The following is a 16,185-nucleotide window of genomic DNA, read 5'->3' on the forward strand; positions in this document are numbered from 1 at the left end:
TAAAACTTTTGTATTTAAAAAAACAATTTTATTGTGTTTATTTGAAGTATACAACGTGGTGTTATGAGTCTTTGTATGTTTTGGATAACAATCTTTTATCAGATATGTCTTTTGCAAATATTTTCTCCCAGTCTGTGGCTTGCCTTTTCATTCTCTTGACAGTGTCTTTTGCAGAGCAGAAATTTTTAATTTTAATGAGGTCCAGCTTATGAGTTCTTTCTTTCAAGGCTCATGCCGTCAACGTCCTATCTAAACAGTCATTGCCGAGCTGGTCATCTAAGTTTTCTCCTATGTTATCTTCTATAAGTTTAAGTTTTATAGTTCTGCCTTGTGCATTTAAGTCTATGATACATTTTGAGTTAATTTTTGTGAAGAGTGTAAGTTCTGTGTCCAGATTCATATTTTTAAATGTTCAATGTATCGATTCCACATCATTTGTTGAAAAGACTCATTTCTTTACTGTATTGCCTTTTTCCCTTTGTCAAAGATCAGTTGACTCTATTGATGTGCCTATTTTGGGACTCTATTCTGTTCCATGGATCTACTTGTCTATTCCTTTGACAATATCACACTGTGTTGATTACTGTAGCTTTATATGAAGGAAGTCTTGAAGTTGGCTTAGTGTCAATCCTCTGACTCTGTTCTTCCCCTTTAACATTGTTAACTATTTTGTATCTTTTGCCTCACCATATAAATTTTAGAATCAGTTTTCTGCCATCCACAAAATAGCTTGCTCAGATTTTGACTGGGATGCATCAAATCAATAGATCAAATTGGGAAGAACTTGACAGTATTGAATCTTTCTATCCACAAACATGGAATATCTTTCTGTTTTCCATTTATTTAATTCTTTGATTTGTTTCATTAGAGTTTTCCAGTTGTCTTCATATAGATCTTGTATACATATTATTAGATTTCTACCTACTTAATTTTTAGATGCTAATGTAAATGGTATTGTTTCTAATTTTAAATTCCACTTGTTCATTACTAATATATAGGAAAGTGGCTGACTTTTTTATATTAACCTTGTGTTCTACAACCTTGCTATAATACTTATTAGTCCCAGGAGTTTTCGTCAATTATTTTAGATTTCTACATAGACAATTATGTCAGATGCAAACAAAGACATTTTTATTTCTTCCTTCACAATCAGTAAATCTTTTATTTCCTTTCCTTCTCTTATTGCATTAACTAGGACTTTTGGTATAATGTTGAAAAAGACGATGAGAGGGGACATCCTTGCCTTGTTTTTGATCTGAGTAGGAATGCTTCTAGTTTCTCACCATTAAGTGTAATGTTTGTTGTAGGGGTTTGATAGACATTCTTTATCAAGTTGGGCACATTCCCTTCTATGCCTTGTTTGCCAAGAGTTTTATTCTTTTTAATAATGAACGAGTGTTGGATTTTGTCAAATACTCTTTCTATGTCTATTGATAAGATCATGTAATTTTTCTTATTTAGCCTGGTGATATTATGGATTATATAAATTGATATTCAAATGTTGAGCCAGCCTGGCATACCTGGAATAAATCTTATTTGGCCGTGATACAGAATTCTTTTTATACATTGTCGGATTCAATTTACTAATATTTTGGTTGTGTATGTGCGTGTATGTGTATGTCTGTGTGTGTTTGAGACAGGGTCTCACTCTGTCGCTCAGGCTGGAGTGCCGTGGTACAGTCTTAGCTCACTGCAGCCTCAACCTTCTGGACTCAAGCGATCCTCCCTCTTTAGCCTCCCAAGTAGCTGCGACTACAGGCATGCACCACTACGCTTTGCTAATTTTTGTATTTTTTTGTAGAGAGGGGTTTTCACCATGTTGCCCAGGCTAGTCTTGAACTCCTGAGCTTGAGCAATCCACCCGCCTCGGCTTCCCAAAGTGCTGACGTGACAGGTGTGAGCCACTGCACCTGTCCCTTTAATAATATTTTGTTGAGGGTCTTTGCATCTATGTTCACAAGAGATCATGACCTGCAGTTTTCTCTTGTAATGTCTTTGTCTGGTTTGGGTATCAGAGTAGTGCTGGTCTCAAAGAATACAAAGTATTTCCTCTTCTCCTGTCCTCTGAAAGAGGTTGTAGAGAATTTGTATAATTTCTTCCCTAAATGTTTGCTATAATTCACCAATGAAACCATCTGGGCTGGCCTCATACTTTCTGTTTTGGAAGGTTACTCATTGATTCTATTTCTTTAATAGATACAGGTCTATTTCAATGGTCTATTTCTTCTTGGGTGAGTTTTGGCAGATTGTTTCTTTCAAGGACATGATCCTTTCATCTAGGCTATCAAATTTGTTCATAATCTTCCTGCATTATCTTGTTAATTTCCATGGAGTCTGTAGTGATGCCCCCTCTTTCATTTCTGATGTTGGTAATTTGTGTCTTCCCTTTTATTTTTTCTTAGTTAGCCTGACTGGAGGCTTATTCATTTTATTGATCTTTTCAAAGGACCAGTTTTTAGCTCCATTGATCTTGATTGATTTCCATTTTTATATTTTATCGATTTCTGCTCTAATTTTTTATTTCTTTTTTCTGCTTACTACAGATTTAATTTGCATTTCTTTTTCTACTTTACTGCATTGAAAACTTTGATTATGTTTAGTTTTTCTTTTTAAAATATGCATTCACTGCTATAAATTTCCCTTTAAGCATTGCTTTTGCTACATTCTACAGTTTTTCATAAGTTGTGTTTTCATTTTAATTCAGTTGAAAATATTGTTAAATTTCTTTTGATATTTTCTCTTTAACTCATGTGCTATTTGGATATGTGTTCTTTAATCTCCAAGTATTTGGGACTTTTCATTTATCTTTCTGTCATTGATTTCTAGTTTATTACAGTCTGAAAGAAGACATTGTGTGATTGTTATCTTTTAAATGTGTCAAGGTGTTTTATGGCTCAGAATGTGATCTATTCTGATGAATATACCATATGAGCTTGAGAAGAATGTACATTCTACTACTGTTGAATGAAATAGTCTATAGCCTACAGAAACCTCACACATTTTGATATTCTGTTATTAGGCACATACATCTTAAGAATTGTTATGATTTCTTGAACTGATCCCTTTATCACTATGTAATGCCCCTCTTTAACCCTGTTAACTTTTCTTGCCCTGATGTCTGCTATGTCTGAAATATAGCTACCTCTGCTTTCCTTTGATTACTGTTAACATGATATATCTTTTTCCATCCATTTGCTTCTAATCTATATGTGTATCTGTATTTAAAGTTCTGTCTTTTACATGGTACATTTAGACCACTGATGTTCAAAGTGATTATTGATCTAGTTGGATTAAAATCTACCATATTTGTCACTGTTTTCTATTTGTTTTCCTGTTCTTTGTTCTTATTTTTGTCTCCCACTTGTTTTCTGCCTTTTGTGGTTTTAATGGAGCATTTTGTATGATTTCCTTCTCTATTCTTTCTTAATGTATCAGTCATACTTCTTTTTTCCTTTTGTTTTTAGTGGTTTCCCTAGAGTATGCAATATGCATTTATAAGTAATCCAAGTCCACTTTGAAATAACACTATACTGCTCCATAGGTATGTGAGCACCTTATAATAATAAAACTTTCCCAATTCCTCCCTCTCCTCTTGTATTATTGCTGTTGTTCATTTCTTTTATACATAGTATATATACATATATTTTATATAATCGAATGCTATTGTGGCTGTTATCATGATGAAGTTATTTGTTAGATCAATTAAGAATAAGATAAATAAAAGTTTTTATTCTACCTTTACTTAGTCCTTTTTAAGAGTGCTTCCTTTCTTCATGTAGATCCAAGTTTCTGACCTATATCATTTTCCTTTTCTTTTAGCATTTCTTGCAAGGCAGGTCTACTGGCAACATGTTATCTCAATTTTTGTTTGAGAGTCTTCATTTCTCCTTAACTTTTGAAGGATAATTTCACAGGGTACAGAATTTAAGATTGGTGCGTTTCTTTCTCTTGGCACTTTAAATATTTTACTCTACTCTCTTCTTTCTTGCACGGTTTCTGAGAAGTCAGATGCAATTTTTATCTTTGCTCTTCTATAGATAAGTCATTTTTCCCTATTTTCTTTCAAGATTTTTCCTTTACCTTTGATTATCTTAAGTTTGAATATGACACACTTAGGTGTGATCGTTTTTTGTTTGCTTGTTTATTTTTGGCATTTACCTTGGTTGGTGTTTTCTGAGCTTCCTGGAGGCGTATTTTGGTATCTGATATTAATTTGAGAAATTTATTAGTCATTATTGTTTCAAATATTCTTTCTTCTAGAATCTCATTACATGTATGTTATACCTTTTATAGCTGTCTTGCAGTTCTTATATATTCTGTTCTGTTTTTTTCTTCCCAGTCTTTTTTTCTGTTTGCTTTTCAGTTTTATAGGTTTCTATTGAGACATTCTCAAGCTCAGAGATTCTTTCCTTAGCTATGTCCAGTCTCCAGTAAGCCTATCAAAGGCATTCTTCATTTCTGTTCTGATGTTTTTGATCTCTAGCATTTCTTTTTAGTTCTTTCTTAGAATTTCCATATCTCTGTTTCTATTGCCCATCTGTTCTTGCAGGCTGTCTACTTTACCCATGAGAGGCCTTAGCATATTAATCACAGCTGCTTTAAATTCCTGGTCTGATAAGTCCAATATCCCTGCCATATCTAAATCTAGTTGTGATGCTTGCTCTTCCTCTTCAAACAGTGTTATTTGCCTTTTAGTATGTTTTGTAATTTTTCTTGATAGCCAGACATGATGTGTCAGGCAAAAGGAACTGCTGTAAGTAGGCCGTTGGTATGTGATGGTGAGATGTGGAGGGAGGGGAAGCATTCTGTAGTCACATGATTAGGTCTCAGTCTTTTAGTGAGCCTGTGCCTCTGGGCTGTGAACTTCTTCACAAGTGCTTCTTAGTTCTTTTCTCCTCCTAGGTGGGACATGATGGCTACAGTGAGCTGAAGTTGGGTGTTTCCTTTCCCCCAAGTCAGTTAGACTCTGATAAAACCCCAGTGTGTTTGGCTCGGGTTAAACAGCTTCTCCTGAGGGCAGGCCTTGTGAAGAAGACTAAGGTGCTCTGGTGTATTTCAGAATGGTTCCTTCTCCCTCCCCCTGCCAAAAGCAAGAGGGTATTTCTCTCCACTATTCATTGTGAGAACCAAGTCCAGCTCCTGGAGATAAAATTTGGGAAAGTAGGGGGCTCCTCCTATAACTGAGTCCCCCTGGAGTTTCCAGCTCTCAGAGTTGTCCACATAGGGCCTCCAGCAATTGGGCAATTCCATTTCAGGTTTTCCTGCCCCAGCACTGGTTTCTGCAGAGGTTTTTGTTTGTGGGTTTCTGTTCTGTGAATTCACCTGTCTGTTTTCTCTATTTTGGTTCGCAACAGTTTGCCCTGTGGCCTTACTTCTCTTACTGACCTAAGAAGAGTTGCTGACTTTTCATTTTGTTTGGCTTTTTACTTGTTAGGATGAAGTGGTGACTTCTGGGCTTCTTACCTGCTGGATTGGAAGTCATAAGTCTTTCGTTCATCTTTTATTGGGCTGTTTGTATTCTTAGCATTGAGTTGTATATTCTAAATATAAGTCCTTTTTCAGATATGTGAATTGCAGATGTATTCTCTCAACTCATGAGTTTTTATATATTGAATGGGTGTCAGCCAATTGCAGTTATTATTCTTTTTAATGCTCTAATTGTTCTATTTTTTAAGGCAAAGTTTTTTAAAGCACATATTTCAGCTGTTTTGTATGAAAAATGTCAGAAATGTATCTGTCAAAAGCAAAATCTATTGGACCCACAATTTAGATTATCTTAAGTAAATCATGAGTGTCATCATAAATACAATTCCTTTTGGGCCTGAGGAGAGAGAAGATGCTGACCACCTGTTTAATAAATGATTCCCTCCATCACATATGATGCTAAGGAAATAAAATCGGTTTTATAACAAACATGCCAGAACTTTTTTTTTTTTTTTTTTTTTGAGAGGGAGTCTCGCCCAGTCGCCCAGGCTGGAGTGCAGTGGTGAGATCTCAGCTCACTGCAAGCTCCGCCTCCCAGGTTCACGTCATTCTCTCGCCTCAGCCTCCCAAGTAGCTGGGACTACAGGCGCCCGCCACCACGTCCAGCTAGTTTTGTTTTTGTGCTTTTAGTAGAGATGGGGTTTCACCGTGTTAGCCAGTATGGTCTGGATCTCCTGACCTTGTGCTCCGCCTGCCTCTGTCTCCCAAAGCGCTGGGATTACAGGCGTGAGCCTCCACACCCGGCCCAGAAGTAGAACTTCTTAAACAAAATGTGACTTGTTCTTCACACAGCTTAGGAGACTATCCGTGTATTCCAAAGTAGTTAATTGATGCAACTCAGCACATTTTTGAACTCTTCTTTGGGTGGCCTTCAGATTTCATTGATGCGTCTTACAAGAAAATCAACTTGTGTCCTTCAACCATATTTAAAAGCAAGCGTTTAGTAAAACTTGACTCTGGGCCAGGCACCAAACTAGATGCCTTCATATCCATTATCACACTTAATCTTACACAAATCCTAAGAGATTGGCATAATTAGCTCTACTCTACAGATCATGGCACCGACAGTGATAAAGATTAAGTTACATGCCTGGGGTCATGCAGTCACTAAGTAGCGAGACTGCACTTAAGCCTGGTTCTTGCAGACCCCAAAGGCTGTGCTCATCACAGTATACCATAATGCCTCCCATCGTTTTTAGTGGTTTCAGAAAAATAAAATTCACTTCTGATGGCAGAAGGTTTGCAAGCTTTTTATACACTGTGGACTCCAAGGTTCATTTGGAAGAGCTTTCAAAACTGTTCTTAACAATGGCAGCTCCCAGAATAAGTGACCATTCTCCCAGAGTGATTGCTTCAGAGAAGACTTAGTGTTTCTCAGGGCAAATACCTTATTGTTTTTTTCACACTCTTTCTGCCTCTTTCGTTCTTTTTTGTTGCCTGTCCGTTTTTACTCCTGTGAATATTTCCTGGTTTCTAATGTTCCTAATGTAATGTTTTTGTTTGCATTTGGTGGAGCGAGGGGAGCGGAAGTTGAGAGGGTTTGAGCCACTGCAGGTATTCAGATCTCAGTGATTTCTTTTGACTGCTAAGAGACCTTCCATGTAGTCTGTGGCCTAATTTTGAAAGTGTCTCAGTTTGGGACTTTTGACTTTTTTTGAAGTTAAACTTTTTATTTTGAGAATATTGTAGATTCACATACCATGGTAAAAAATAATACAGAGAAATCCTAAGTACCCCTTACCTAGTATCCCCGAGCGGTGACATCTTTCAACGTTATAATACAATAGTACTATGGTAGAATATTACAACCAGGATATTGACATTGATACAGTAAAGATGCAAAACATCACCACTTTGCAGTCTGTCAATGAAACAAAATAACACTTGTACCCCATAAATTTATACAAATACAAATAAACAATTTTTAAAAACAAACAGAACATTTCTGTGACCATAAGGATCCTTTGTGTTGCCCTTTTATTTTATTTTTCTGAGACAGCGTCTCACTCTGTTGCCCAGGCTGAAGTACAGTAGCGCAGTCATAGCTCACTGCAGCCTTCACCTCCTAGGCTCAAGTGATCCTCCCACCTCAGCTTCCCAAGTAGCTGGGTCTGTAAGTGTGTGCCACCATGCCCAGCTGATTTTTTTTTTTAAAGAGTCTCGCTTTGTTGCCCAGGATGGAGTGCAGTGGTGCGATCTCAGCTCATGCAAACTCTGCCTCTCAGGTTCAAGTGATTCTCCTGCCTCAGCCTCCTGAGTAGCTGGGATTACAGGAGCACACCACCACGCCCAGTAATTTTTTGTATGTTTAGTAGAGATAGGGTTTCGCCATGTTGCCTGGGCTGGTCTTGACCTCCTGAGCTGAGGTGATCCGCCTGCCTCAGCCTCCCAAAGTGCTGGGATTATGGGCATGAGACACTGCACCTGACCCTAATTTTTAATTTCTTGTAGAAATGGGGTCTCGCTATGTTGCCCAGGCTGGTCTTGAAGTCCTGGGCTCAAGCGACCCTCCCACCTTGGGATCCCAAATTGCTGGGATTATAGGCATGAGCCACCATGCCCAACTGTGTTGTCTTTATAGCCACATCCACTTCCCTTCTTCAACTCTCCATTTTTAACCCCTGGCAACCACTGATCTCTTCTCTGCTTCTATAATTTTGTCACTTCAAAATGTTATGTATGTGGAATTATACAATATGTAACACTTTGGGATTGGCTTTTTTCACTCAACATAATTCTCTGGAAGTTGATCTAGGTCATTTTAGAGACAATAGTTGATTTCTTTTTATTGCCACTGAATAGGATTCCATGGTATGGAAATTACCACAGTCTGTTTAACCATTCACTTGTTAAAGGACATCAGTCTTACTCTGAGAGCAAAACCAGACCAAGACAGTACCTACCAAACCAAACAAAAACTAGTTATTTCTAGCTTTGGACTGATATAAATAAAACTGCTATAAACATTAGTCTACAGATTTTCACATGAACATAAGTTTTCAATTCTCTGAGATAAATATCCAGGAGTGCAATTGCTGGGTCATATAATAGTTGCTTGTTTTGTTTTGTTTTAACTGCCAAACTGTTTTCTAGAGTGGTTGTACCATTTTACATTTCCACCAAAAATGTATGAGTGATCCAATTTCCCTGCATATTCACCACCAGCATTTGATGTTATTGTTTTGTTTATAAATTTTTTATTTTTTAATTTTTATTTTATTATTATTATTATTTTCAGACGGAGTCTCACTTTGTCATCCAGGCTGGAGTGCAGTGGCGCAATCTCGGCTCACTGCAAGCTCCACCTCCCGGGTTCACACCATTCTCCTGCCTCAGCCTCCCGAGTAGCTGGGACTATAGGTGTCCGCCACCATGCCCTGCTAGTTTTTTTATTTTTTATTTTTAGTAGAGACAGCGTTTCACTATGTTAGCCAGGATGGTCTCAATCTCCTGACCTCCTGATCCACCTGCCTCAGCCTCCCAGAGCACTGGGATTATAGGCGTGAGCCACTGTGCCTGGCCTGTTTTATTTATAAATTATTTTTAATCAGACTTTAAATTTAAAATGGTTTTAGATATACAGAAAAGTTGCAAAGATAATACTGAGAGCTCCATATACCTTTTGCTATAGATTGAATTACGTCCCCCTCTACAAATTCATATGTTGAAGCTCTAGCCCTCAGTGTGATGGTATTTAGTGATGGGGTCTTTGGGTGATAATTAGGTTTAGATGAGATCATGAAGGTGGGGTCCTCTTGACGGGATTAGTCCTCAGATAAGACCAGAAGAATGATCTCTCTCTCTCTCTTTCTCTCCATTTTCCTCTCCACCGTGTGAGCACTTAGCAAGGAGACAGCTGTCTGCAAGGTGGGAAGAGAGCCCTCACCAGGAACACAACCATGCTGGCACCCTGATCTCAGACTTCCCAGCCTTGAGAAATAAATATCTGTTGTTTAAGCCACCCAGTCCATGATATTTTGTTATAATAGTCCAAACTAAGATGCCTTCACCCAGTTCCCCCTATTGTTGACATCTTAGATTTGTATGGTTCTTTCGTCACAATGATGGGACCAGCACTGGCACATTATTACTAACTAAACTTCATAGTTTATTCATATTTCACTGTTTTGCTCCAATGTCCTTTTTCTGTTTGAGGATCCCATCCAGGATACCACGTTACTTTTACTTGTCATGTTTTCTTAGCCTTTTCTGGTCTGCGAGTGACTGTTTGTCATACTTTCCTTATTTTTGATGACCTCGACCGTTTTTGAGGAGCATTGGCCGGATATTTTATAGAATGTCCCTCGGTTGGGTTTGTTTGGTGTTTTTCTCATGACTAGAGTCAGGTAATGAATTTTGGAAGGATTACTACAAAGAGGAAGTGCCATGCCCACCACATTGTATTAAAGATACATACATGCAGTTGATATGACTGATGGTGTTGACCTGATCACCTGGGTAAGGATGTTTGCCAGGTCTCTCCAGTAACCAGTTACCTTTTGCTTGCCCTCTCTTTCAGACTCTACTCTTTGGAAGCAAGTCCCTAGCACAGCCCACACTCACGGGTGTTAAGCTCCATCTCATTGAGAGGCAAGTAGCTATATAAATTATTTGGAACTCTTCTGTACTATTGTTTACTTTAGCCACTCTGATAGGTATATAATGATATTTCATCGTGGTTTCAATTTGTATTTCCCTAATGGCTAACGATGTTGAACATCTATTCATGTGCTTATTTGCCATCTGTACCTATGCTTCAATGAAATATCTCTTCATATTTTTTGCGCATTTTCTGCTTGGATTATTTGTTTTTACTATTGAGTTTAAAGAGTTTTTACATGTATTCCAGATATTAGATGATTTTCAGATCCATCGTATGCAAATATTTCCTCCCAGTCTGTAACTTATCTTTTCATCGTGTTAATAGGGTATTTCATGGATCAAAAATTTGTAATTTTTATGAAATCTAATTTATCAATTTTTCCTTTTGTGGATCACACTTTTGGTGTCAAGTCAAAGAATATTTTTCCTAGCCCCCTAGATTATGAAGATTTCCTCTGAGGCATTTATATAAAAGTTTGTGATTGATTTTGAGTTAATTTTGTATAAGGTATAAGACATAAGTCAAGTTTCATTTTTGTGTCTATAAATACCCACTTACTCCAGCGCCTTTGAAAATGCTGTCTTTCCTCCATTGCATTGCTTTTGCACCTTTGTCAAAAAGCAGTTGGAAAATCTTTTATTTCTTGGTTCTTCATTCTGCTTTATTGATCTCTATGTCTCTCTTTTTGCCAATAACATACAGTCTTAATTACCTTAGCTATATAAGTCTTGAAATTGGATAAACTGATTCCTTCCACTTCATTCTTCTTTTTCAAAATTGTTTTAGCTATTCTAGTTCCTTTGCCTTTCATATACATTTTAGAATAATCTTGTGTATATCTACCAAAAATTCTGCTGGGATTTTTGTAGGAATTTTGTTAAAACTGTATATCAATTTGGGAAGAATATCTTTACTATATTGAATCCTCTAGCTCATGAACATGGTATGCCTCTCCATTTACTTAGGTCTTCCTTGATTTCTTTCATAAGCATTTTGTAGTTTTTGGCACAGAAGTCTTCTACATATTTTGTTAGACTTATACCTAAGTATTTGGGTTTTTTAAAGCAAATGTAAATGGTATTTTTACCATTTTGCGTTTTTAATTTCTGATGTCCACATGTTTGTTGCTATTATTTAGAAATATAATTGATTTAATATGTTTATCTTATAAACTCTACTATTAGTTTAGAATTTTTTGTAGATTACTTGTGGTTTTAGCTATAGACAGACAATTGTGTTACCAGGACAGTTTTATATCTTTCCTTCCAACATGTCTTTTATTTCCTTTTTTTGCCTCATTGCACTGGCTAGAACTTCTAGCACTATATTGAAAAAGGGCAGTGAGAGTGGACATCCTTGCCTTGTTTTTGATCTTAGGGAAGAAACATTCAGTTTTTCACCATTAAGTATAGTGTTAGCTGTAGGCTATTTGTAGATGCTCTTTATCAAATTGAGGAAGTTTCCTTTTCTTATTTTTTTCTGAGTTTTTAACATAAATGGCTATTGAGTTTTGTCAAATGCGTTTTCTACATTGATTGATTTGATCATGTGATTGTTCTTCATTTACTTGTTAATATTGTGGATTGACTGATTTTTAAGTATTGAGTCATTGCATCTCTAGAATATACCCCAGTTGGTAATGATATATAGTTTTTTATATATATTGCTGAATTATTTTTGCTAATATTTTGTTTAAATTGTGTGTTTAAAAAAATCATTAAGGATATTTGTCTAGTTTTTTATGGTTTTTTAAAATACTGTTTTTGCCACTCCTATTCAACATAGAATAGAAGTTCTGGCCAGGGCAATCAGGCAAGAAAAAGAAATAAAGGGTATTCACATAGGAAGAGAGGAAGTCAAATTTTCTCTGTTTGCAGATGATGCGATCCTATATCTAGAAAACCCCATCATCCCAACCCAAAACTTCTTAAGCTGATAAGCAACTTCAGCAAAGTCTCAGGATACAAAACCAATGTACAAAAATCATAAGCATTACTATACACCAACAACAGACAAGCAGAGAGCCAAATTATGAATGAACTCCCATTCACAATTGCCACAAAGAGAATAACATACTTAGGAATACAGCTAACAAGGGATGTGAAGGACCTCTTCAAGGAGAACTACAAACCACTGCTCAAGGAAATAAGAGAGGACACAAACAAATGGAAAAACATTCCATGCTTATGGATAGGAAGAATCAATATTGTGAAAATGGCCATATTGCCCAAAGTAATTTATAGATTCAGTGCTATTCCCATTAAACTACCATTGACATTATTCACAGAATTAGAAAAAAAATGCTTAGGCCAAGTGCAGTAGTGGATGCCTGTAATTCCAGCGTTTTGGGAGGCTGAGGTGGGCGGATCACTTGAGGTCAGGAGTTTGAGACCAGCCTGGCCCACGTGGTGAAACCCTGTCTCTACAAAAAATACAAAAAAAAAGAAAAAAAAAAAATTAGCCAGGCATGGTGGGCGGCTGTAATCTCAGCTACTCATGAGGCTAGGGCAGGAGAATCACTTGAACCTGGGAGGCGGAGGTTGTAGTGGCTGAGATCATGCCACTGCACTCCAGCCTGGGCAACAGAGCAAGACTCTGTCTCAAACACACATACACACACACACACACACACACAAAACAAACAAACAAACAAACAAAACCCTTAAAAATTCATATGGAACCAAAAAAGGGCCTGTATAGCCAAGACAATTCTAATCAGAAAGAACAAAGCTAGAGGCATCACGCTATCCAACTTCAAGCTATATTATAAGGCTACAGTAACCAAAATAGCATGGTATTGGTACAAAAACAGACACATAGACCAATGGAACAAAATAGAGATCTCAGAAATAAGACCACACATCTACAACCATCTGATCTTCAAAAAACCTGACAAAAGCAAGCAATGGGGAAAGGATTCCCTGTTTAATAAATGGTGCTGTGGGAACTGGCTAGCCATATGCAGAAAATTGAAACTGCACCCCTTCCTTACACCTTATACAAAAAATAACTCGAGATGGATTAAACTCTTACATGTAAAACACAGAACTATAAAAACCCTAGAAGAAAATCTAGGCAATACCTTTCATAGGCACAGTCAAAGATTTCATGACAGAAACATCAAAAGCAATTGGAACAAAACCAAAAATTGACAAATGGGATCTAATTAAATGGAGGAGCTTCTGCACAGTGAAAGAAACTATCATCAGAGTGAACAGACAACCTACAGAATGGGAGAAAATTTTTGCAATCTATCTACCTAACAAAGGTCTAATATCCAGAATCCACAAAGAACTTAAACAAATTTACAGGAAAAAAACAAACGACTCCAATGAAAAGTGGGCAAAGGACATGAACAGACACTTCTCAGAAGACATTTATGCTGCCAAAAAACATTTTAAAAAGGTCAACATTACTGATCATCAGAGATATGCAAATCAAAACCACAATGAGACACCATCTCATGCCAGTGAGAGTGGTGATTATTAAAAAGTCACAAAACAACAGACACTGGCGAGGCTGTGGAGAAACAGGAAACTTTTACACTGTTGGTGGGAATATAAATTAGTTCAACCATTGTGGAAGATAGTGTGGTGGTTCCTCAACAACCTAGAACCAGAAACACCATTTGACCCAGCAATCCCATTATTGGGTATATACCCAAATGAATATAAATCATTCTGTTATAAAGATACATGCATGCATATGTTCATTGCAGCACTATTCACAATAGCAAAGACATAGAGTCAACCCAAATGCCCATCAATGATAGACTGATAAAGCAAATGTGGTACATATACACCATGAAGTACTATGCAGCCCATAAAAAGGAATGAAATCATGTTCTTTGCAGGGACATGGATGGAGCTGGAAGCCGTTATCCTCAGCAAACTAACAGAGGAACAGAGAATCAAATACCACATGTTCTTACTTATAAGTGGGAGCTGAACAATGAGAACACATGGACACAGGGAGGGGAACAAGACACACTGGGGCCTGTCAGGGAAGTGGTCATGGGGAAGGGGAGCATCAGGATAAATAGCTAATGCATGTGGGGCTTAATACCTAGGTGATGGGTTGATAGGTGCAGCAAATGACCATGGCACATGTTTACCTATGTAACAAACTTGCACATCCTGCACATGTATCCCAGAACATAAAATTAAATTAAATTAAAATACTGTCTTTGTTTTTGCTATCAGGTTATAATACTAGCTTCATAAAATGGATTGAAAAGTGTTTCTGCCTCTTTTATTTTCTGGAAGATATTGTATAGAATTTTAGTGTTCATTCTTTTGCAATTTTCTGTAGAACTCTCCAGTGAAATCATGTGGGCCTGATTATTCTTTTTGGGAATTCTAAATTTATGAATAAAATTCTTATAATAGTTACAGGGCTATCCAAATTTTGTATTTAATTTGGATGAGTTTGGTAGTTTATGCTTTTCAAGGAAGTAGTTCATTTAAGTTTTCAAATTGGTATGCGTAAAGTTGTTCATAGTGTTCTTTTTGATGTTTGTAGGGTCTGTGGTAGTATCTCTTGTTTCATTCCTAGCACCTTGTTACAGTCTTGCAAGAGTGCAAGTTTAGGTTTCCCGCTCAGCCTTTGCTAGTATGGGTGGAGATGGGGCCAGAGTTTTTTCTGTGTTTTTGGCTAGAGTAGAGCAGTGGTTATCTAAAAGTTTTCTATATGTTAGAAAGTTACTATTCTGGTTCTTTAGCTTTAGAGAAGAGGCTTTTCTTGGGGCTTTGCTTATGTTTGCTGGCATTTCCGGGTTGTCAAGTTCTTCAGCTCCAAGTTTGGGATATATGAAGCAAATAATAATAATAATGACAACCCAGGGAACTCATCACTGTGTTTTTCCTGGGGTCTGAGGTCCCTAGCAGGTCTGTTTTCTTCTCTCCACCTGTCAGTCTTCTTATGTTTGTTTTATATGTAATGTCCAGGTCTTTTCATTACACTTAGTGGTAGAAATAGAGAAACGTACATACACTCCATCTTTCTGGAAGCAGAAGTCAAAGTTTTCACTTGTAAGTAACTTAATGGATATTTCTTAGGATCCCTTACATTTAAGCAGTTTACAGTTAAATTGAGAGGGACACAAGTAACACACATAAACTAGAGATCAATATAAAGCATAATTTAATTTAGGGCTAAATTTTGCAGCGTCAGAAGATCAGGACAGCAGGGATTAAGAGAAGAAAGACAGGGCAACACCTGCATGTCCATGTATATTTTAAGATGTTTTGATTTGGGCAGTCAAAAAAGTACTCTTGCTTCAACACTGAGCATTTTGAATAAGACTGGTAGTTTGAAAAATTAACTGATAATTATATAAGCTATTTTGTTCTTTTTATCTGGCCGTATTTCGATAATATCACCACTGTACTCAATTCTGTCAATTCATTTAGTGGGTTTGTTCAGAGGTTAAAATCACAGTGAGCCATATTCCATAAATGATCCATTACAAGTCTAGTATTCCCATGTGGACTGAGGCTCTAAAGATATAATGCCAAACTCTAGATATGTAAAGATACCTATTTTAAGAAAGAAAAATTCACCAGTCTTCTGGGTGTTTCCAGAGGAATATTTGATTTCCTCTGGACACCCAGAGGTCTAGGATTTTGCATTTTTACTCAAGTGTGCTGGCATTGGGCTCAATGCAGCCTCAGTCTTACAGAGCTTTGAAGGATAAAGGTATGTGTGCACTGTTGGTGTAATGTGGGGTGTGGCTTTAATCAGGGTGTGTGAAAGTGTGTGTTTGGCTGAGTACTCCACAGGGCTCCTTGGCTTCTTGCTTACCTCTCTGCTGTCTCTCTTTCCACTCTTCCTCTCTCTGCTGCTTAATAAGAAGGGAAGACATTTGAGGGCTTTCAGATTATTAGGCCTTTCTCTGGGTGTGATCTTCTTCCTTGAGAAAGTGGCAAGATCTAATCTAGAAACCTAGTTGCTCTGATTTACTGTTTCAGACTGCAAAGTGGTAATTGTAGTGCCTCGTAGCCTTGCCCCACTCAAAAAATATTCCTAGGAGGATTTATAAAGGTGTTTGCTTCGGTTGAGAATGTAGAGTTGACCCAGAAATTAAAACACATGCTTTC

At 37.2% G+C, this 16,185-nt stretch overlaps 1 long non-coding RNA gene across 6 annotated transcripts in view; it reads left to right on the forward strand.

Moving 5' to 3' along the window:
- Positions 1-16,185, forward strand: part of LOC104001414 (uncharacterized) — a 187,241-nt gene that overhangs the window by 38,810 nt on the left and 132,246 nt on the right. For all 6 annotated transcript variants that reach the window (XR_010147939.1, XR_010147938.1, XR_001707784.3 and 3 more), the window contains one exon: positions 10,004-10,074. This is a non-coding gene — a long non-coding RNA (uncharacterized LOC104001414). The remainder of the gene's footprint in view (positions 1-10,003; positions 10,075-16,185) is intronic.

Source organism: Pan troglodytes, chromosome 10 (genome assembly GCF_028858775.2).
Source record: "Pan troglodytes isolate AG18354 chromosome 10, NHGRI_mPanTro3-v2.0_pri, whole genome shotgun sequence".
Taxonomy (NCBI): domain Eukaryota; kingdom Metazoa; phylum Chordata; class Mammalia; order Primates; family Hominidae; genus Pan; species Pan troglodytes.